At 36.8% G+C, this 25,273-nt stretch overlaps 1 protein-coding gene across 1 annotated transcript in view; it reads right to left on the bottom strand.

Annotated features, from left to right (window-relative positions):
* Nucleotides 1-25,273, bottom strand: part of mbo (Nuclear pore complex protein Nup88) — a 622,627-nt gene that overhangs the window by 552,518 nt on the left and 44,836 nt on the right. The gene's annotated exons all lie outside the window — the stretch shown is intronic.

The raw sequence follows: 25,273 nt of genomic DNA, 5'->3' as shown, positions 1-25,273 counted from the left end.
TATTAAACTGGCTCAGATTAAAGTCCACGGAGTTCGTGGAAAAGACTACGAAATTTCGGACTCCATAGTATACAATCAAACAACGGACAATGCCCGTCAAAAATCTGCATAACAACACAGTCTTTAGAACCACAATAGCCACATGTGACGTGAAGTTCTCACGCAGGCGACAATCGAGACCTGGTCTTCTGAAGACGACAATCCACACATGTATGTTTCATGGGACAAAAGCAACCCATAAAAAAATAATACACGTAGGCTACTTTTCCATCAAACTGTTAGGTACTTTCTTATGGTCGGATTTTCGTAAGAATTGACAAAATATGAATTACTGTAGTTTAATTTCACTAATTTTGACCACGAATTTTTTAACATCAGAATATGATTTTATTAAAAGCAAACGTAGCCAGTTAAGTACCTCAGTCGTAATTAATATTCCGTGGTTTTCTTCGATTACCCCATAAAATGTAGATTAAGACTTCCTCAGCCTTAGTACTCAGTCTGCCAACCTAAAAAATCAATGAACTTCCCATGTCATGTTTTATAATAAATTATTTCTGCATTTGAAACTGCCCCCTTAATTATCCCAAGAAATAGGTAAATTTCTAAAATCAAAGGAAAGTAATATTGTCCTTTTATTCTCGAAATATTTTAATGCACATCTGACTTTAAGTTACAAGTTCAGCTCATTCCCTATCCTAAAGTTACACCGATGGTATGAAAATAAGGATTTTGTTTCAAGATTAACTCAAAACGGTGATATTTGGCACGGAAAGACAAGATTTTCTTCAGAAGCACAACTGATTTGTGAATGTACGCAACAGGCTATTTTTATAGATTTTTGTCGCCGTCCAATGGCTAAGGTTTCCTACGTCAGGCATAATTCTTGGCCCGAAAACCGAATATTCAGAGCTTATTCATGGCATATCTGTTTGTTACAGGAAAATTCTGGGATAGTTTATTAAATTAGTACACGACTGCTTCCAAACATATTATGCACTGTTCATTCTACCACTCTCGGTAAGATATCATATAAGTCCATGTATGTTGCATACGTGTATGTTATGTATCAGTTTACTATAGGTCAGTTACTTAAAAAATATCCATCCTGAAAAAAATCGGCGCCGAGATACTTGTCCTGGGTGCAAGGCGGCCAAACCGTGGAAACGACTACTCTGGTCCTGAAAAGTGTGGAGTTTTACCTCCACGACTCACATACTTCATGACGTTTCAACAAGGCGCAGTGGTAACATTAAGTCTAGTATAATCTCACGCTCAAAATTTAAAACATACTTTATGGATCAGATGGTAAAGTTGCGTCATATTGTGATATAAATATATATATTAAATCTTGTCCGTCTAATCACAATAAATTCTTATTAAATATTAAAATATTACAATAATTAACATTTAAAATATTTTACTAATATTCATTTAACCTTTATGTTATTTACATTACAGACTGATACAAAAACAACAAAACGTTCACCCACACTAAAGTCACATTGAGCATGATGTATATATACAGAACAACATCGAGTGTGTTATTAAAAATGGAATAAAAATCTGAAAAAGAACATCGTTTGATATCTGGTAAAAATCTAATAAAAATGCACGCTAGCATAATGTATGAAAATTGTATTTGAATTATTTTTCGTTTTGAAGCTTTATATAATTATATACACCTGAGGATGGTTCTTTTACGAACTGAAACATGTCGTGAAACATGAAAAATGATGGTCTAATGTAAATCGAATATTTCGATAAAGAACATCATTTAATATTTTAAATATTTTAAATGTTAATTATTGTAATATTTTAATATTTAATAAGAATTTATTGTGATTAGACGGACAAGATTTAATATATACTTTATGGAGTATCGTTCTTTTGAGAAGCTGACAGTCGCTCAGGCATCCACGCCTTTCATTATTCATTGCCGTGTTCATGTTCAACCATTTCTGGACCCTGCTTTGAGCTAGATGAAACCAGATTATCCCCCAGACTGCTTAATTAAGACCCATTCAACAAAATAGGATAAAAGTGTGGTTTTATATTATGACTGTCCTACAGTCTGGCCGCGAGACGTAAACAAAGAAACATTTTTTTCTGTGTTTCAAACTAATGAAGTTAGAATCGTGATATGTGACAAACCCTTTAAGAAATTCCTTTACTTGTCTTTACAAAACGCCAAAAATGGTCCTTGAATCACTTCTAATAACTTATACACCAAAATTCTAGCCGGAATATTAAACGTTTTGACATTTTAATAAATTCTAAACTTCATTGGCTCAAAACAGGATCCTAAATTGCGCAGACTGTCAGTGTGTGTATGTTTTTAAAAGCGATTCGACCTTCAATTGCTCAAGACATCACACAATATTTATATAAGATTATATAGAATAAGAAGTTGAGAGGAAGTATTTCGCCAGAAGACTTGTGGGAAATGTTTCATTCTTCCAGTTGGCAACAGGGGAACATGGCCTTCTGGTAAGAGGTTACGCTTGCTCGAATACCAGGATTTTACCGATGCGATTTAGGTATATGCTACGTATAGCAAAACGTTTTAAAGAACCAACCACGTTAGTATAAACCCACTTGTAAAATGAAACATCTGCTTTCTCGTATCGAATTCCAGCTACTGGTTTTAAACCCTGCTCGTCTTCTTTCATTCTTTCTGTTTCTGTTTTAAACAGTCCGCATTTTGGTTTCTGGTATTAATATAATTTATGGACCTTACAACGCCTGCTTCACATTGGAACGTATTAAGATACGCACAGATGGATTTGTAATCGGAGGTACACTTATATCAGCTTAATTCAAATAACTTTTCAAAAGGATTTAAGCTCACATAAATGTATTCTAGATACCTTTTCAGCCGAATTGAAATATAACTTATGTAGTTTGTAAAACATCAAAAGTGAAATATACGTGTCGTTTGCTTGAAAGACGACACGCGAAACAACGATTTATGGAAACAGCTAAGACATTAGAAAAAATATGTTACCAATAAAAATTCTTATTTATAATTTATTTCTCCGAAAAAAATAGTTTAATTTGCCAGACCGTATTCAAATTTAGCAAATATGTAAATCGAGTCTTTCTCAGGTCGGTTCACAGTTTCTGTTACGAACTTAAAAACAATTTGAACTTCGTGTCTCCTTTTAAAAATATCTATACGTTAAATCATGCCAGTAAGAATTCATTAAAATGCCAACGCCACTTAATTATACACATTTTCGAACTACATTTCATATCTTTTTCGAAATTTCCGCTATTCATCTTCAGCACCTGTTGTCGCACAGGTAAGGGCACTGGAAAATATGAAAATATATTTTTCCGAACATTTTCGTATATACTCAAATAACGAACAAGTTAGAAACTGTACACATAGCGCAAGACGTTCTTGGCGGGTTGGCCATAATGTGATCCATGTCCTTTTCTTCGAATTGTACAAGTGACGTCAGAGTTATATGGAGTCAAAGACCTTTGAACGAGCTGGATGCCTGGTTGGGCAATGATGTCATCACGTTGTAACCTACGCAAGTAATCAAGGTAACCAAGGTAACGAAACTAACCATGGTAACCCAGATAATAGAGTGAGCAGCCATATTCAGATAACCTTAAAAAATATAGTTATGCTCCAATACAAAGTTATCGTTTATAATGTCCGATCTATTTCAAAAATTATATTGTTCGAAAACGTTATTTTACAATTATTCTATATAATTATTTTCAGAATCTGTTTATCCGTTCTCAAATTGTTTTTTCTTACCGACAGACAGACATCCAAAGAGCCTGGTGATGCAGTTTTAACAGGCGCTTTTCAGGGTTCCGAACGCGCCTAAAATGAATTAGCTAAAAGCAAGCAGTTAACATTTAATTAGCCAAAGAATGTTAAATGTCCTGTACTATTTTTTTTAAGTGGACCGATTTTAAACCAACTTATTAAACATATCTGTATTTATAACCTCATGAATATAACTCGTAATAGGCAAGATCAAATTCGGTCGACGACGAATACCAAATTTAATCGAAATTCTTCGAGTAGTGTATGATAAAACTTGCTTTTAGTCAATGTGGCTGCATACAAGCCTTTCCATTGAATGCTCATTTACGCAGTTTCATCGAAAAACACCACAAAACCTACATTTCTATCTGATAGTTCTTTTCCCAGGTGAATTTCAGAACAGACTGACCTAATAAGTCAACTTCAGCTATAAAAATATATTGTATCAGAATCCCGTGCCCTGTTGAAGCAAATGCACAAACCCTGAAAATGAACACTGAATACGACCCTATCATGGCCAAAACGAGTACGTAATTTTTTGATAGCATTTAGTAAATAAAAGTGAATGGCCTATGTACTGACTGTACTAATTCAGCTGGTTAACAAATCCCACCTCATTTTATAAAAAAACGAAATTTTATTACAGTTTTAAATAGCCCGCCATATAAACTACTGAGAACCTAATATGAACTCTACGCTTTTAATATTTATTTCAATTTTATCACAGCATCTAGCTCTACGTCTTTAGTGATATTTCTCTTCAGATTTCTTGGCTAAAATTGTGTATGCATTACTCATTTCTCCTATGCCTAATACATATCCATTCTCTTTTATGAAGACCCCAACAAAATTTGTTGAACCGAAAAAGTATGATGTACTTTTCTGCATCCATTATATCTCCTCTTTTATATTTAAATATTCAGCTAAGCCATTTGTTACAAAGACCTTGAAATATATATGATATGAGAATCTGATGGCTGTGAATATATCGAAGCTGGTCTCAGGGCTGTGGAGTTGGTACCAAAATCTTCGACTCCGACTCCACAGCCCTTTCTGGTCTTCTGGGTTTTGTCTACCTACAAGTCCACATACAGTTACAAATAAGAAGACCAACATTGAAATCCTGATCCATAAATAGAGCACCGGACGCCTATATCTTCTGGAGAAGTTTCTCTACCGATTGCTACTTTGCGAACACCCTGCATGAAAGACTATGATATAATCATCACCTTTGGCAGCTGAGAATCATATCGAATGCAATGGCATAACCCACGCACTACTCACTAAGAAGGAACGGTTCGAGGGGTCATGACGGAAAATGATTACGGTTCCTGTGGACAGGGGCGAGTTTCGGACCCCTGGAGCTACTGCCCCTCCGAGCGAGCTTGACTGATGTCCGCCAGTAGTCCACATCTCACGGGGCCTTACCACACCTCAGCGCCAAGGGGGCGCGCTCAAAGACGCATTGACCAGACAGGGATCGGACGAAAAGAAACTTGAAATAAGAGTGGTGTATAGTGCAGTGTAGTAACAATATTCGTCTCTACAGGCTGTGGTATGAGATTTGAGGTTGATAAAAGGGGGCCTTTCTAATTAAGCAATATAAAAAATGTAATACTTACAAAAATAATGCAAAACTTATTAACAAATATCTAAAATTCAATATATATTTATTATTTCAGTCTATACACAAACTTAGTTTTTAAAATGTTGTTGTTAAAATTAAAATTTAGCGCTTTTCATCGTTATTACGATGTTACATTTTCAGCGCTTATTATTTTACGACATGTTTCGATGCTATTGCATCATCCTCAGGTTTTTTATTGTTATTTTCATCTTTAAAGATGAAAATAACAATAAAAACCTAAGTTTGTGTATAGACTGAAATAATAAATATATATTGAATCTTAACACAAACATGACGCATTTAAACTACAAATATCTAAAAATTAATTTTTAATTTGCTGGGATATTTTTGTACATACAGCTGCTTCCATTTTAAAAATAAAATTATAAACAAATTCGTACACGAGCGTACAAAATAATTCATCGTAATACTGATTACTAACTAATTTCACAAAAAACTTAGACTTTATTATGCCCGTGTGCCTAAACTGATAAGTTTTGAAAAATGGACGGATTTGATAAAGTTTGGTGTGTTATTACGCCAGTAGAGACCACCTGTTCCTTCAAATTTTAATTCCGCACCAACAATAATAGCAAGATGTTGGCCAACCGATTTTCTCAGGTGGCTCTTTGGCTCATTCGTTAGTTTTTTGGCTACTTGTTCATTTGGTTATTATTTTAGTTATTTCGTCGTTCATTTTTTGAGCTAGTTAATTATTAACTATTTAAATGCAATGATAACTATTTGTTACACCTCCTTCAACAATCTATATAACTTCATTTTCTATTCATTATTATTTCCTTGAAGATCATTAACCACTTCATCTTTAAAATGCTGAAGATCTGTGACTTATTTTCTGTAGGGACTGAATTCATGAGAGATCAGGCTTCAAAATATTAAGTTCGATCTTTAATCAAGTTAATTAAAACACAATGTTACATAATTAAGCATATACTTTAAACAAGTTCACAGATAAGTCAGCCAATTCGCACAGCTTCCTCCTAGTTTTACTGTTAAGCCACTTGTGCAGTGCACAGACAGGGTGGTGTTTGGGCGAGACCCGTCGACCGGGGATGTCTACCGATTGAAAAGATTGAGATTCCGGCTATTCGGAGGTAACTTTACGCCGTGGACTCAGATGGGCGTCGTCAGGTCACCCACATACGTCCACATAACAGCAACCAACATAAAAGACCACATAAGAACATAATTCAAAAGCACGTACACTTTTTAGTACTTTGCGTGTTTCGTTTCTTTCCCTTCAACAAACTTTGCATTGGAACACCGAAGTTCAATGCGTTCTTGCCACCTACACATTGCAGCAAAGGGATGAAGGAAACAAGAAGCCACGAAGTCTTTACAGAATTACTGAATTTTATTTAATTATTTCATTTATTTATTTATTTACTTGCTTTGTTTATGAGATGATAATGTTGCGTCATATTGTGATGATTATAATTGTTTAATTTTAACCGTCTAATCACAATAAAGTATTTTATTAAATATTAAAATATTATTATTACAATTAACATTTAATATTTAAAATATTTAAAATATATTAAAATGATGCTCTTCCTATCGAAATGTTCGATTTACAATTAGAGCATCATCTTTTTCATGACATGTTTCGGTTTTCAATGAACCATCTTCAGGTGTATAATCGATATAAATTTAAATGTAATAATCTAAATGCAATCCTTCGTCAGATGTCTTAAGCATATTTTGTTGAATCTGATGTTGGAGTTTCATTTAAATTATTACATTTAAATTTATATCGATTATACATCTGAAGATGGTTCATTGAAAACCGAAATATGTCGTGAAAAAGATGATGCTCTAATTGTAAATCAAACATTTCGATAGAAAGAGCATCATTTTAATATATTTTAATATATTTTAAATATTAAATGTTAATTGTAGTAATAATATTTTAATATTTAATAAAATATTTTATTGTGATTAGACGGTTAAAATTAAACAATTGCTTTGTTTACTTATTCAGTTTAAATTTGGTGTCCTGTCTTATCTACTGATTAAATTATTTACTTAAAAACTAATTATTGAGAGGGAAGAACATTCTGGAATGGAGGGCCTGGTCTGTTTTTCCATACATCGAACTATTCTATGCATTAATACGTATTTTATACATAGATATTTCTCTAAACTTATTAATAGTACGGTGCAGTAATCATAAGAAAAATAGATTTCTTATTTTAACAAGACTAACGATATTAAATTTAAGCTTTATAGATAAGTAGATAAAAGCGTATGAATAATTATGTGGAAAATATGCTTTATACATCGTCTGTGATAAGTTTCTCTGGTTACTCGGACGTGTTGCTTCTGTAGCATGTGTGACATGGTATATTTCTTTGTCTTTTAAGAGCATTCAGAATGGATAGGTATAAAGAAGGCATGAGTATCGTTATATTAAATATAGAATCGAAATAAATTCTATTAATACAAACAAACTGGGCTGTAACTATTGTGGTAAACATCAAACTTAAAACAGTTTTTGTAAGAAAAATATTTCCTTCACTAATTATCATACTTCTTCAGAGAGAGATATGATCGTTGCCTTTTAAATCAGATCTTTCAAGAATGATGTTATAGAAATTGAAAGCAAAAACATATATACGAACGATAGAAGATAAAAAATGTGAAAATTATAGATATACGTTTGCCCTTTTCTTCACGAGCAACCCAATTTTCCCCCCCCCCCACCCTCATCATCTGCCGCCACATTGCGGGGGCGGCATACCCTCGGACACCTCGAATAGCCACCCCCCTTTCTTTAGGCTCCAGACCAGAAAAAAAAATAGATGGATGAAGCTTCCACCGTATTCCCACTGCATTTTCCGAGTCATCGAACGACGCTAATATCGATATATCACGCAACGTAAGTGAAGATGGTGGAATGAGGAGGGCTTTTGGAAATCGTTTGCTGGCAGATGCAGCAACAGAAGCTCGTGAGAGGCCAATGGAGAAAAGATCGAGCTTCCTTCCCCATCTCTTATTCTTCTTCTTTCAGTCATAACTCATTCGTTTCTTCGGATCGCTTATATCGATCTTTGCGAGATATATTGCCTTGTCTTAGTACGTAATGTGGTCTCAATAATGCGCCCCTTCTCTCCATCAGATGGTCGCTAAAATTATGAGTGTTAAAACGTTCTATGTCACTGAATTTTCAGAATCGGCTTAATTTTAAATATTCCACAAAAGATTCTAGACTAGGGGTGGGGAACCTTTTCATTAATTTAGCTGTAATCAAATAAGGCCGCATCCAAGAAACTTCAATTAGATATACTTAAAAATGTACATTATTTTGTAAAAATCTAACTACTATGTTCTTAATAATTTCAAAAAATGAAAACTATTTGTTAATTTTAAAGTTAACTAATCTTTTAATGACTTTGTTGTGTCTGCAATTTTTGTTGGAAAGCATTTGAATATTTGGTTTCAGCATGTATTAATAAAAATAAAAAGATTTGTTCTGTAAAATTTGGATTCAGTCAAAAGGCCGCACTTAAGGACCTACAAGGCCACAGGTTCCCCACCCCTGTTCTAAACCGATTTCTTTCTTAATAAAAGAACATAGCCAAGTGTTTTCCAGCTTCGAGCTGTAGGCATCAAAAAATCCTACCACTTTCTGATCAACGGGGAGACCTACAACAGTATTGGAATAGATCTTGGAGAAGTAGGGTGTGTATGTGTAATAAAATGGATTAATCTGGCGACTGACAAGTTTTTCGAAGTCCTCGAAGAACGGTAACAAGCCTTCGGTCTCGATAAAAGCAGGAAATCCACCTTGGTAAGTTTTAACTCCCTAAGATAAATCCCCGTGTTGTAAAATTAATCGTTTGATACATAAACTCTGCATTTTAAGAGATTAATAACCAAAATTCGAGGTCGATAAATTAGTACTCCGGGTTCAAATCTACGTCAGCACAGTGGCGCAACCCTGACATGATTTTTATAGCCTTCCTAGTTCCCCCAGGTAAATACTTGGATAATACCAAGAAATTAGACCGAAACTATTTCCTTCCACACTCTTTCAGATAAATTTATTCATCCTATGACTCATCACTATTTAGTCTGATTTACAGACAATGTCATTACATAAACCACAAATATATACAGTTGATTGAGGCTAGAAATAGAACGTAGATCCAAGTAGGCAGAAAATTGCTTGATGTTGTATATTTTTTTTTAAAAAAAAAGAGGGAAAGTTCGAAGTGCTTCAAGGGCTCGACACAGTATGCGATCAGAAATGTAATCCCTCCCCGCCTCCAGACGAATCTATTAATACCGAGTCTCTTGAACTGATATTTATGCGAACTTACAAGCCAGAAGCCACACGGCTTTAATGATGTAACAATACTGACGCCAATTTGACAATTTCCCCCTTTTCATTGCTCAGAAGTCACTTGACTGCTGGTTCTTTGAATTAAAGTCAATCATTTTATTGCTTTGAAAAGATTCGTCTCTTAATGAATCTATTCGTTTGTTGAAGTAGTCATGATGTCATCAGCTGTGAAGCTTGGTTTAGACCTCCTCCCGTGCCACAGAGCCATGCACACTGTCAAATCATTCACATAATTTAAGTTTGTACTCGACTGTAACAGTTCGCACCGCCACGGTGGTCTAGCGGTTAGAACGCTGGCCTTCTAATCCTGGGGTCTCGGGTTCGATTCCCGGCGGTGCCCCGAATTTATAACTTGTGTTGGGCAAGGCCGTGGTCTAGGCAACACGGAGTTTTCCTCCGGGGGCTTCCCCGGTTTCTCCGTGGCATCCCATTCACACACAGAAGAAGGCAATGGCAAACCACTTCTGGATCATCTGCCAAGAACGTATATGAACAGGTCCCAGTCCGAGAAAAGGATGGAAGGATCCTGTTCATATGGACCTGTCGTCAGACAGAACACTAAATAAATAAAAAATAGTAACAGTTCATTGATGGCCATTTTCGTAATCAACCTCCTCTCGGGCTAGAATTTTTGAAGTGACACCGTTATTAGCACAATGTTATTACTTCAGCCGAGGTCATGCTTCCATCTATGAGTGGTCATGAAAACTACATGTTCTGTCATGTAACTCGGAAACAGCTGATCAGATATGCAACAAATTTGTTATGGTGGTTATGCCATTAGATGCTAGTCCAAACCAGTAGGGTCTGGAATGTCACCGTGATAGATGCTCAAGTCGCGATGTGGGAAAATAATGACACCATTACCCATGATCCTTTGGGCAATTTTTACCACAGTGACCACAAAGCAAATTGTTACAAAAATGAGCTTGAAAATTACTGTCATTGATACATTTATTTTTTCGTTGGTTGTCCACTACTGTTACATTTGGTTGTCGTGATAACGTAATCATAGCTGAATTCCGTCAGTATACGTGCAATAAGTGCAGGATGATTAGACGTATTTTTATTAAATTTGGTATGGATTGTCTGTCACTGATGCCTAACTTAGACCCTTCTTTTAATTTACTGTAAACGTCAATATCAATGTAATTGACTGTCAAATATGACGATGCCATTGTCAATAATCCTCTTGCTCATGAGTAATGACATCGGATGTTTACGCCATTTTACCTAATGACGTCAGCATCCCTGATGATGCCAACGTCCTTGGTTATGTTTCAGTAGTAAGGTAACACAAAGGGAACTTTTTGGAATTTTAGGATATTCCAACCAGTAGTAAGTTCCTCTGAAACGTCGGTCAATACTTACTACACAACACATCTTACATCTCAGGACACGGAAATATTTATTATCATTACCCTGAAAGTATCAAATCACCCCATGTGGAATTTCAATTAAGATATATCAAAAACATATTTAAAGTTCTGGGTTGATTTTTTTTTTAATTTTAAATTTGCAAGCGTCTGGAACATGTCTATGGTAAAAATCTGTACTAGAGAAATCTGAGTAGAAAATCGAATAACTAAATTTGACATATTCAGGTGAGTTGGACGCATTTATTTTCTAACAGATTTCCAAAATTCTTGATGATTCTGCGGCGCGTTCGTAAACCTTTCACAATACTTTCAGTAAAAAGTAAAGTAAAGTTTGTCCCGCTATACGCCATGTAGGCGCTTGGGGGGGGGGAGAGGCTGTATAGCTCCTCTCTTCCTTGACCTCGGCACTAGATGGGGGGTGAGTGGTCAGCATCACGCCCCGGCCGAATTTACCCCCGGGAAAGGACCCCGGTACCCATTGTAGAGGAGGCTGGGTGGGCCCCAGAGCCGGTCTGGACGCAGAGGCTAGAGGAAAAATCCTCTGCCCCCGTCGGGGATCGAACCCCAGTCGTCCAGCCCGTAGCTAGTCACTATACTAACTGAGCTATCCCGGCTCATACAATACTTTCAGCACGCTGCATTTTTACGGTGTAATGCCACAACCCCAACAATCTCGTACAAAAATAACAGGTTCCAGAGATGACTGACCTTTCATTACTGTCTCCTACTCATTACTGTCATTAAGATATTGAATTCTCGACGACTTCCAGCAAGCATTATTACTACTCTTCCCTCTTGTTTATCATCTATTGATGTTATCATTTTATCCCTCATACATCGCATTGTTCGCAGAGGAGAGCTAAGGAGGAAATTGTCAAGATACGATCCCATGTATTCGTAAAACATTTCCTCTGCAATATGTATCTATTACAGAGCAATAGCTTCAGTAACAGTAAGAAAGAAGAAACACGTGTTTTATCTGACATTTGAGTGTTCGCTCATTTATACTTTGTCTCACGTTAAAGCCATAAAAACACAATTTACTGTATTTAAAAAAAAACACTTCCGAGGGTAGAATTTGGATCTGAGATGGGTGAAGTGGCTGAAAGCTTGGGAAAACTACATAATGAGCTGCTTCACAACTTATAGGCCTGTACTTCATAAAATATCATTAGCGTCTTACCAGAATGATACACGGTTGATAACAAATTAAGCGTAAGTTAGAAAACCCCAAGGGGAAAAAGAACTTATGAGACTAGATTGTGGGTCGCAGGTTAAGAATAAAAGTGACTTTGAGGATGTGAACTGGGTCCAAATGACAAACTTTTGTGAAAACTGCGATGAATTTTTGGTCTCCGCTAGAGGCTGAGAATACGAGGTGCGATCGGAAAGTTTCTAGACTACGCCTATAAAAACCCGTACACTTATCTCAGGTATTAAATTCATCCGTCACCCTCGAAGTAGTTCCCCTGGGAGTGAACACGACGATCCCAGCGCCGCTGCCAAGCCTGGAAGAATCCCTGGAAATCTTTCTTTGTCAGCCTGTCAAGCACCATCTGCGATTCTGCCTGAATCTCTTCTATCGTCTCAAATCTCCTTCCCTTTAGCTGAATTTTCATCTTTGGGAAGAGGAAGAAGTCACACGGAGCTTAGAAAGGAAGTTGGGGTCGGTTCTTGCAAGATCTTTGAGCTCCTGACAAACGAGAAGTCGATTCTGCTTCTGGTCCTCAGACAGGATACGTCGCATGTGGAGTTCTTCCTTTAGAATCAGCTGACAGGTCCCATAGCCTATCCCAACAATGTCGCACAAGTCGTTGATGGTACGACGTCGATCTTCGTGAATGGCCTGCCGAATCTTCGTAACATTTTCGGGCGTTGTGCTCGAAGATGGTCGTCCAGAACGCTCGTCATCATCGACAGAGGTTCGGCCATTTTTAAAACGTCAATGCCACACAAAAGTTTGTGCACGACCCATTTCGAAGTATTTCCCCAAATGCTTGCTTTAGCATTTCATAGGTTTCCGTAGCCGTTTTGGCGAGTCTTTGGCAAAATTTGATGCACACGCCATTCCGAAATCGCAGGAGGGTCGGTGTAATGCACTACCAAAACGCCCGTAACTAAGAAACAAATGCTAATTCGATGATGCCGGCGGGCACACTGATTCAATATGAATGTAGGCCGCACCCCCTAGCGGCAGAAGCTCGTACTACAACCGGTTCGCCCTCTATTGACACAGTCTTGAAACTTTCCGATCGCACCTCGTATACTGTCGCAAGCTACCTGGGACCTAACGTTTATCTCTCTCTCTCCCCCCCCCCCCCCCCCCCCCAACGTTGTATAAAAATCGGAGCAGCCGGCCGGCGTATTGTGAGCGCTACAGGTCTGCGTCATGCAATTTTGAAGCAATTTTTTTCCAGTTGACAGGAACGTAACAGAATAATTCCAAAGCCGGTAGAACAGACATGTAACATCCAGAAGGAGTAAAAGTTCTATAAATAATAGGACGTGCGGAAAAACTGCTGATTGTCAAATTCTTCACAGGTGCATGGACCTCGCAGCAACTGTGGACACGCGAGGAACAAGCGATTACCGACTGGCATCAGGTGACCGGAACACCAGTATTACGATGTAGAAGAGAACGTTTATATGCATGTAACCTTGACTATGATGTGTGAGGCGATAGACATTGATCCAGGAAATAATACCTTTTTTTGTGTGAAGTAAACCAATCTTGTGCTTTTAAATAAAGAACTCACTCTGTAAAACCAGTTACAATATAATATTGATTAGCTGAGCGTCACCGAGTGAATAGGTTTATCTAACGTAGCCTGAACGAACTTCTGACTACCTTTCACGTCGAGAACCTACACCAGACCTGGAAGAATCCTCGCACGCGATCACGTAAAGAATACCTAAGTAAAGCCCCATATCAGCAGAACTGTCATCCAAATCCCTGAGATCTCACTTTGTGTCATAACATGCATCCATACACCACCTCCCTAACATCCAGCCCAACATCGAGGGAATTATTAACTGTAAGCTTAATCAAAGGGAGGTGCTGCTGTAAACTGGATTCTATTGATATACTTAAATCCTAATCACTTGAGATCCATTTTAATATTATCTTTCCAACAACGCCTTACTCTTCTAGAAGCTTTCTCCGGGGAAATTTTTATATTAATTTATTTAGGAGTCGTTAATTTTTTTATTTCTGAATATCTTTGGGACTGATTCAAATAATTTTAAGATGAAAATTACACAATTATGTTGTAATGAGTGAAGAGGCAACATAATACATATACATTACATTTCTAATTTGAAAGTAGAATGCAGTATTCTCGACTATATTAGAGGAAAACAAATTTAAAATAATTCAAAATTGATTCTATTAAAGAATCCCTTCCACATCAGTAGCTAATTACTTTGAAAAACTTCTCTTAAAAATTACACATTCACAAAGTATATAATAAACTGCCACCCAATCGTATAAATACACTTCGGATATGTGCTTTATGTTTCGCAAATGTAAATAATAATGTATCGAAGAAGTAAAACATGTCCACTCGACTGAAAATAATAGGTTTAAGAATTATTATTATTATTATTATTATTATTTAGTGTTCTGTCTGACGACAGGTCCATATGAACAGGATCCTTCCATCCTTTTCTCGGACTGGGACCTGTTCATATACGTTCTTGGCAGATGATCCAGAAGTGGTTTGCCATTGCCTTCTTCTGTGTGTGAATGGAGTAACTGTTGGGATGCCACGGAGGAAAACTCCGTGTTGCCTAGACCACGGCCTTGCCCAACACAAGTTATAAATCTGAGCACCACCGGGAATTGAACCCGGGACCCCAGGATTACAAGGCCAGCGTTCTAACCACTAGACCACCGTGGCGGTCTTAGGTTTAAGAAGCAAACAATTAACCGGAAAGGAGGACAAGATCTAAGATGGAAACTTAAATGATTTCGAGAGAAAATCCACGTGATCACGTGAGCAGCAAACTTCTTCTTCAACGAATTATAAAATTTCCAGTTGTCTTACGAACAAACCAATCTTTATCCGGGCACATGGGAAGGGCAAACAGATCACCAGCAAGTACTATTAAGTACACAACCTACCTTCAGAATGTAGTTCACCCATCTTTCAGAAAAGGGCATCAGAATAGCACGGGCTAGGGAGGATGTTGTTGGATTTAAAGGAACAGGCGAAGAGGATGGAGTGAACGCGGTCGGCTAATTGCATGTCGCCGAGTCGTTGAGCCATTTTCTCGCACTAGTACCCTGATATAACTACTACTACACGACAGTAAATGTCCCCGTTACATCTACTGCAGACGGTATTGAGGACTTGCCACTGGACTCGGGGAAGTCTTCAACCAAACAAACATGAACCTTTCACTGCACTGATAGCAGACCCCTAGGACATCCAACGGCACTCTATCGACAACATAAAAAAAACTAAGCTTTTGGGAACAAAAACAAAGGATGAGATGATATTGTTGCGTCATATTGTGATGATTATAATTGTTTAATTTTAACCGTCTAATCACAATAAAATATTTTATTAAATATTAAAATATTATTACTAAATTCCTCAATATATTATTTTGTTTTCTATCTCTAATATTCATTTAGTCTTTATAATATTATTATTTAATTTACAGACCGATTATAAAAAAACCACTACAAACATTTCACCCACGCAAGATCACGCTATACGCGACATACATTTACGAAACAACATTGAATCTGATAACAAAGAACAATTGATCTAGAAGAGGATAACTGATATTTAATGGACATCTGACGAAGGATTGCATTTAGAATATTACATTTGAATTTATATCGGTTATACACCTGAAGATGGTTCATTGAAAACCGAAAAATGTCGTGGAAAAGATGATGCTCTAATTGTAAATCGAACATTTCGATAGAAAGAGCATCATTTTAATAGATTTTAAATATTTTAAATATTAAATTATAGTAATATTTTAATATTTAATAAAATATTTTATTGTGATTAGACGGTTAAAATAAACAATTAAAAACAAAGGAGTAAATTAAGAAAATATTCTGGAAATAGGCCTACTTGTTTTTATCTCATTTCGAAAACTGTTGTCACCCACAAGAATTTTCAGAACGCCACACAATAGATTTGTAGTTGTTTTTTATCCAATGAAACGTCGTCTGTTTCTTTGTTTGAAGAACAAAAAATAGTGCCATTGAAATATTTGGATCTAAGTGGGATGAAATAAGTTATCAATTCAAGACAGGAACTTCGACAAGTAGGAATGACCTTGTAAATGATATGGAGACTCTTAGTGGAAAGCCTGTTGGAAAACGTTTCTTGGAAGACCGTAAAGAAGACGGGAGAAGAGAGAACAGCGTAAAGAAGGATCGTAGACGGACAGTTCATAAATACGTGATATTGGTACAATTAGCAGATAATCGTGCCCAATTTTGGTTAGTGGTATCAGTGGTGTTGAACATTCAGGTCCTACTATTATAATATTAGTTCATTTATATAGTCATCTCTCCTTCACCACCAAAATTATTCAACTATTTGAGACACCAATTTCATATATTTAATACTGAAAATATCAGGTCCCTACCTCACAGAAAATACAAATGTAACCTTTACACAAATCAATATGTTAGTGAAGTTTATGGGAATAAACTTATTTTCATAAGATCACACAAAGTGCACTGTGTTCAAAATACACAGTAACTGAATGTTGAAGCTGTCGATTCTTTAAAAGCTTTCTGCCGAATAAGAAGAAAACGGATTTTACATGGCGGCTGACCGGAAGTGACAATGACCGATTTAGTTTCGATATGCAGAATTGAGCTCTACTATGATTTGTACAACAAAGTAAAACACATGTTAGATTGTATACACATGCAGACCAGCTTTCTTAGATGTGTATAGTACAGTTTCTGTGCTTCCCTTCACTACTCTTAGACTTTCCTCTAATAAATTAACATCATCAGAGTCTACAACGTTACACATAAATCATTTTATTCCTCCTTTTTTGTTATTACTAAGGATATGAGATACTCAACACAGTAGTGAAGATGTCGATGGTGATTTCTGAGTTGTAAGACCGTTTGAACTTCATCTTTAGGGCTGATGATAGAGGCAGTATGTTCCCATGAAATGCTGGTATGGACCTAGAAGTCCACGTAAATTTTGAATCCAGAAGACCAAAATCGACATATAAAGCGAATTGCTAACGGTAATGGCGACAAAGTATTCCCTTTTTTCAGATCGTTCTGAAATTGTTAAACGCATCGATTCGTACATAAGTGTGTGGAAATGCATTACTCACTCTGCGTGCCTTTACATACCGATAAATCTGTCACGTACCTTTTCGAAGATCGCAAGCTCTTTCTTGTCATTTTAAAGTGTACAAATATTGGTAATTAATGTTCTGACATTAAAGACATTAATAATTTAATAACTTTTTATCACTTTCGTAAGTTGAGAGATTCCAGTAGGTGAATTTATAAACAAATTCTTTGATCTCCTCCCCAATATCTTTGTTGTAATATATTTATGTGACCAAATGTTTTCAATGAACTCCAAATAAAATCAGTCTCAGTATCTGACGTTCGGATTTTCACCTGAGTTACACAGTATTTAAGAACAAGACTATCCTAACGAAACGATTCTAGCCAAACGGTGCCGTATATATCTCCGATACGACATTTCTCTATATTGCTGGTCTGCTGGGCTAGTAGATTAGAAATGAGGGGGAGGGGGGTTGCATTGGTGATCCCATTCTCCCTTCGGGCCCCATTTTCCTGTAACTCTAGCAACGGCACTAAAACCTATAACCCTGAATGTGCCTTTGAGGTTTTCGTCGATCTAAATACCTCCCCACCATAACACGAAACTCACTCCAGAAGATCGAACCTCTGGATTCAACACGTCTAACCATTCCAAGGAACAGAACGTCGATCGCATTATTAACACTCTTCGCTAGATTACCTAACGTGGACGGAGTGTTCAGAAAAACTCTCGTACGTACTGGAATTTTGTGCATTTAGCGTTAAATACTATCATCCTATTGGGAATTTCTTACCGTCACAAAACATTTAGCATTCTACAGTTATTATTATTATTTAGTGTTCTGTCTGACGACAGGTCCATATGAACAGGATCCTTCCATCCTTTTCTCGGACTGGGACCTGTTCATATACGTTCTTGGCAGATGATCCAGAAGTGCTTTGCCATTGCCTTCTTCTGTGTGTGAATGGAGTAATTGTTGGGATGCCACGGAGGAAAACTCCGTGTTGCCTAGACCACGGCCTTGCCCAACACAAGTTATAAATTCGGGCACCGCCGGGAATCGAACCCGAGACCCCAGGATTACAAGGCCAGCGTTCTAACCGCAGTTTAGTAGTGTACAGAAGTTACATGAACCAACAACTTTTACCAAAATTATTAACTATTTATCTTATATTTATTTACTTTCCCATGCGAAATGCTCGGCTCCATCATCAGTGGTTGTGTATTTGAATATTTGGTTCAACCATAAACGATAAAAGATAGAAAAATCAATACGACCATTGATAATTACTGATGTAGGTTCCGTCTAACCGAAACACGTAGGACAATGAAAAGTTTATTTACTTCGCCTTGCCATACGATAATGTTGGTGTGAGATTGAACAGGAGAAGGATAGAGGAATGGTAAACACGACTGTACAATAAGAAGCTATAATGCATCTTATTCTCATGTAGCACGTCCTGTGATCAGGGACTTGCATTCAACAGTCAATATGCGATCAGCATCTTATCCGTATTTATTTATTGCCACTCTGTCGCGAGAACACACTGCAAGAGTGACATAACTCTTCGTTCCACATTTCATGGCTTTGTGTTATGACGATCCCGCAACCAAGTTTCCCCCTTCATTTTAGCACAAGCTTACCCTGACTGTCTAATGGTTTAGATACATTTTCTAACGAGATTCTGTGTCAAGCAGGATTTGAGATTTTCACGGCGGTGAGAAAGAACATGGCTGTCTTCAGGGTTGTTGCAACCGTGCACCCTGGTGAAAAATTTATCAGATTTTCAATGGTCCTTGCTGCCTCCATCATCAGTAATATATAAACTTCTACCAGTCTACACGGCGAAACAACTCAGAAGACAGCCATCTTAGATTCTTTATCGTTAAGTTGTCAGATGATTTATAAGTAATGAACAATGAATTAAGTCAACAGAAGCGATCTTAACGTATTTTAAGACGCTCGGTAAGAATATGAAGTATCAGGGCTGGGATTTGAAATCGAATAAGCAGCAGGAAGAATGAAATTAAACCGGACTGAACCGCCTCCCACCATCTCTGCCCTGTATTCGCTGTGGGCATGGGTCAGGTTGTTTCTACTTCAAGTCCCCCATGCCCCTCATATTGTCTTTCCACTTATGAATGTATCACCGACATGTATCACCTCCGAACCTGCATTTGTTTCCTGTCAAATTGTGGTGTAGGGATTTCTCTTTAATAGGTCCATTTTTATCAATGTATCTTACTCCGTGTTCTTATTTCGCCTCGTATCATTCCATTAATTTCAACGACTACCAAGCGGTCTGATGTTCTTAAATTCAGTATATTGATTTGTATATTTTGCTAATGCATTTTGATTCCTCTCAAAGTGTTCTGTTTCCAAGATCTTATCTAGTTTCTTAACTATGTTTTTTGATCTTCTTGTCCAGTGGTATTCAACCTGGGGTGCGCGTACCCCCGGGGGTACGCGAAGACATCTTAGGGGGTACGTGAAATTTAAAATATATATATATATTATTTTATGATAAACACTGAATAATCAGTAATGTAATTTATTTAATTTATTTTAGATGTAGATTATATACTATGTATATAACTTGAATTATACACCAACAACTTTGGGGGTACAAAGTTGAAGAGAAATTATATCTGGGGGTACGCGAACAAAAAAGGTTGAATACCAGTGTTCTAGTCAGCCGTAGTAAGTGAACAAAATGAACTTTAAGGGAAAGTGATGCCAGTCTGCCTGTCTATCCGTAAGAATATCTCATATCCGAAATTGCTTAATTGATGCCAGTTAAATTTGGGAAATTCGCTCTAAAAATGACTACAAGAAATAAAGTCCCTTCCACATTTCATGCTTTCAGTCAATTAAAATTTAAATTTATCAAATTTTGTTATAAAATTCACTCTTTATACAAATGCAAACAAAGTAAAATATCTGTCTTAGAGAGAAACCTAACTTTTACTCAAACTAATTTGAGGCAGATGCATCTACTTCAGGTTCCAGAAGAGGAAATACGTTTTCTCTAAAAAAATTTATATCTCTTCTGCCTGCTTCGTCAACATGAAAATATGCAATGGAACACCGAATCCAGAGTTGACGCAAATTAACAAAGGGCAAACGCCTTCAAAACCTGTGTGTGCTACAGGATGGAGAACACTTTCCTTCACTGATAATATTTCATTAGACATTTCACACACACGCCCGCTCTAAAGCGTCTGAGTTTCGCTAAGCCTCAATGTGGGTGCCTGCGTGTAACAGTTAATAAGCTCTAATACAGTGCTTTTCGTCTCTTTCCGGTTAGCTCTGCCTTTTGTTCCAGGATCCCCACGCCTCCTCCCTTCCGACGTAAACTGTTTTCATTTAATTTAAAAGATTTTAACAGAGAATTCGTATTATTAATTTGTTTTATTTATATTTATGAGGCCAAATACAAATTTTAAATGTGTTACATCAAGGTTTATTTAAAAATTAGGAATAACATAAGCAGAAAACTGTGGAAATTATCCATTATAAGAAAATAGGCTGTGATGATAATGTTGCGTCATATTGTGATGATTATATTTTTTTAATATTAACCGTCTAATCACAGTAAAATGTTTTATTAAATATTAAAATATTATTACTACAATTAACATTTAATTTAATATTAACCGTCTAATCACAATAAAATGTTTTATCAAATATTAAAATATTAAAATATTATTACTACAATTAACATTTAATATAGAATATTACATTTGAATTTATATCGATTATACATCTGAAGATGGTTCATTTAAAACCGAAACATGTTGTGATAAAGATGATGCTCTAATTGTAAATCGAACATTTCGATAGAAAGAGCATCATTTTAATATATTTTAAATATTTTAAATATTAAATGTTAATTATAGTAATAATATTTTAATATTTAATAAAACATTTTATTGTAATTAGACGGTTAATATTAAACAAGAAAATAGGCTATAAAACAAGTGGAATGTTAGCAGTTAGTGGAGTACTGATACAAATCATAACCAAAAATACATCAAAATAATAAATAATGCCACTTTGTGGTCAGTCACTACGTAAAATATCAGCGTAGTCCTTGAAAACAAGCTGATTTTGTTCCAAGTTGTTACCATCCTTATCATGAAATCTAGAGACTCGCGTACCACAGATTAAGAACCGTGTATCTAACATGTTTTTCACGCCCGAGCAAAATACAAAAACGCCTGTAACATTTCCTATGTTCCTCGTAATGTATGTACAAGACTTTGATATATCGACAGTGTTGTTGTGCCTCGGCTCGCTCCTCTAAGTTTGCTTTCAAGAAGGAAATGACAGTCGATTAGTTCTTAACCCTTTCCCCCCCTCTTCCTCCGACGTGTTGAAGCCAACACCGATCAAACAAGTTAACAAATGCTCACATCCACAATGTTTTATCTATCGACTTAAAAGCCTCTATGAAACAAAATTCCTGTTGAAGCAATCCACGGAATGCGTATCTACGTTTCTGTTTAAAAAAATGACATCCTAGAGTACACCTTAGTACGTAATACATTAACAAACGCTATCACATATCTTTTTTGTTACATAGCAGTTAATTATGTTTTCCTAAAAAAAATTATATATATATATATATATATAAGAATCTCAAGAGAAAGGAATATGAGAACAAAGACTGGACGAGACTGAACTACCTTAGTATATGGTTCCGTGGCTGGCTTATGTGTAATCGGTAATTAAACTTAGCAAGTTACGGGGTTTCCGAAAGGAATCTTTCATTTTTTGAGCACTTTTACCGAACTCTGAGGACTTAAGTTTGTCATCTGGTCCAAGTAGAGAAATACATATAGCAGACCATAAGTTACAGAAATTCGTTATGCCACTAAAGACTCTGACGTCTTGGTAACTTTCAGATCTTTGTAACCAGTAATACCAACACTACTATAAAAGTGCGTCGTTTGGTTCAAAAGGTATTACAGGACGCTGTCACACGGAGTGACGGTTCGGCATTAAGTCCATTTAAACTTACATTAAAAATCAAGCAAAGCTGTCACACTACACTCCACGTTGGCACTTGGGGGAGGGGGAAGAGGCAAAATCCTCTGCCCCCGTCTGGAATCGAACCCCGGTTGTTCAGTCCGCAGCAAGTTATTATACTTACAGAGCGACCCCGGTTCGTTTAAAACTACCATAAGAACTGCTAAACTTATAAAATAAGAAAAGTAGGTTAAAGCAGTATGGTAGTGGACTACAGGCGCTGATCTAGATAAATCTTCTAGAGTGCCTCCAGGAACTGCAGGAAAAACAACATATTCTTCTGATATGTCCAACTCAAGACCTAGCCTCCCTTCTCAGCGTCTCTTCTTCTGTGAAGGGAGGTGGATTTTACCAAAACTCTACATCTTCACTGTATACATATATACGATATAAAAGATAAATCCTGAGGCCGCGACCGATGGTAGCGACATTCTCAAGAGGTTTGTGGTGGATAAAGAAGTTAAACCACTCGATTTCGACCTCCCGGTTCGCTCCGCTTTATTCAACCCCCTTCCCCTTCTCTCCCTGTGTTCCTATTCACCCCTATCGTCTTATTTCATCTGTCTCTTCCCTTAGATTTATGTCCATCTTTCATTCCTTGCTTTGCCATCAATACAGTTCCTGCAGAGTGTTTCCAAAGCTGTAGACTTACTCAGCTACGTAGACAAACTTTCTCACTGAAAATGCAGTCAGTCTAAAGAACAACTAGCCAATTACAGCATTGATCTATTATTCCGCAAATATTTGTTTCTACAACAATAAGTGCGATGATATATTAATAACAATATTAAAAACGAATTCAATGGAACCCAGTACTCATACAGATGCTTGCTGTCGGTAAATCAATAACGAAATTCATCACTGCTTATAGTAACAGAAGGTACATTGCCGTGTTTAAAGACCTTATCACTGGATCCTGTTCTCACCCAGTTTACAACTTAATTAGCACCCGTTTTAAAATTATCCTACCATTATCTCGACTAGTTTATCCCCTCTGGCTTTCAGACTAAATTTTTGTGTGCATTTAGCAATTTTCAAATGCGTACTACATGGCTAGAAAACGGTTCGCCGCCAAATCTACTACGCAGTTGGTACCGGATGTTCCATTCCAGGTGCGTAAACGGCCGGAGCATCAGTTTAACAACTCAATTCAGCCTAGTGACCAGGTATAAATACCTTGAGCATCATTTCAACAAATCTATATGTGCCTTAATTTGTGGTGCATGAACAGAGTCTATCCTCAATGACTTAGCAGAGGAATTTACTGTTGAAGATTTCTGTCTTCCGGGTTGTTGCGCTGTGTAGTCTGGAACATTCATCGCCATGATGACGGAGTCAGCATGACCTCTGAAACGTTTGTTAACATCGACCAGACTACACAGCGCAACAACCCAGAAGACAGAAATCTTCATATTCGCCGCTGTGAAAACCTCAAATCTTACGAATTTACTGTTCATCTACAGACACCGAATTCGTAAAAAGAACAGTAGTCTAGTCACTACATTGCTCAGAGTATAGGTTGGCCTGCGGGGTTTCAATTCCCAGAAGGACAGGATTTCTGTCTTTCCTAAGCACGTCTTCTTGACTTGCTCTGGGAGACACCCAGTCTATTCGAATGACATCGCGGTTTTCCTCAAGGGTAAAGAGGGTGAGAAGGTAACCACTAAACTCCCACCTAACAGCGAGGTTAAAAAGCATGGAGCTATACCTCTACTCCTCCGTACATGACCATGAAAAGGTGCTCAGTCAAACACCACTGGCTATATGAGTTTCAAGGTGCGATCGTAAGTTGATCAGTTCATTCTCGGATACGAGTATTAATGAGAAACTTCCAGACTAGAATGATTAATGTTATCCCTTTGAAGCTGGAGCTCGTGTAAATAATAAAAAAATTCTGTCTGTACCGCAAAGAAAACACAAATATTCACCATTACATAGATCAACTGGTTAACGCTGTTTAAGCAAATACTCGTTGTTTATTGTAAGAATCATACGAAACTCATAAATAGGCTCTTCGATAAAGATACTCACTCCCTTTTCGTAAAGCTGTTGGTAAATAAACGTATTACTGATTTTCAAAGTGTTGTCTGATGATTTATGTAACAGCCCATATAAACAATTAGGGCTTAAATAGCGGGAGTTAAGCAATAAATAACTCATACCACAGAGCAAAATTGTTCTTAAATCATTCACTAACATTTGCTCAGTTGTCATTAAATTTGCCAACTTTGTAAAAATAATGGTCCCTACATTATTCATAAAACTTAAGGACTCGGTTTTAATGAGTTGATCGGTCGAGTAAAATCTGTAAAAAGTAGTATTTTGTCATTTTTTTTGACGTTTATATTTCAACAAAATCCAAAGTACAAAATAGTATTTTTATAGATTAGAATACACAATCCTTAGAAACCTTCAGACATTATTTAGAAATAAGACCCGACCAACGTAATCACCTTTGTCTCGGTTTCAACCACGGGTTCAAACATGTCAAATTAAACGACACATTTCTTCTAATATGACGCTGGTACTATAAATCTCTAGCCGATGGCCTGCCACAGCCTCAGTTAACTTACTGGACTACTCAACAACGGACCCCACACGTACCAACACAACACTTCGGTGTTCGTTATTATGTTCCTTGCGATCATCTTAACAGGATTTACTATACAAATACCATATAAATTCCACGACAGCTAAGAACTTGGACCTTATTCACAGGATACTTCTGACCGGGAATAACCTTAAGAAAAGAACCCAAAAATATTTACATAAAACATTGAATT

The sequence above is a fragment of the Zootermopsis nevadensis genome, unplaced genomic scaffold (assembly GCF_977971745.1).
Source record: "Zootermopsis nevadensis isolate Lab colony 2312 unplaced genomic scaffold, Znev_1.0 Znev_ptg000002l, whole genome shotgun sequence".
Lineage (NCBI taxonomy): Eukaryota > Metazoa > Arthropoda > Insecta > Blattodea > Termopsidae > Zootermopsis > Zootermopsis nevadensis.
This window is presented reverse-complemented; position numbering and strand designations above follow the sequence as displayed.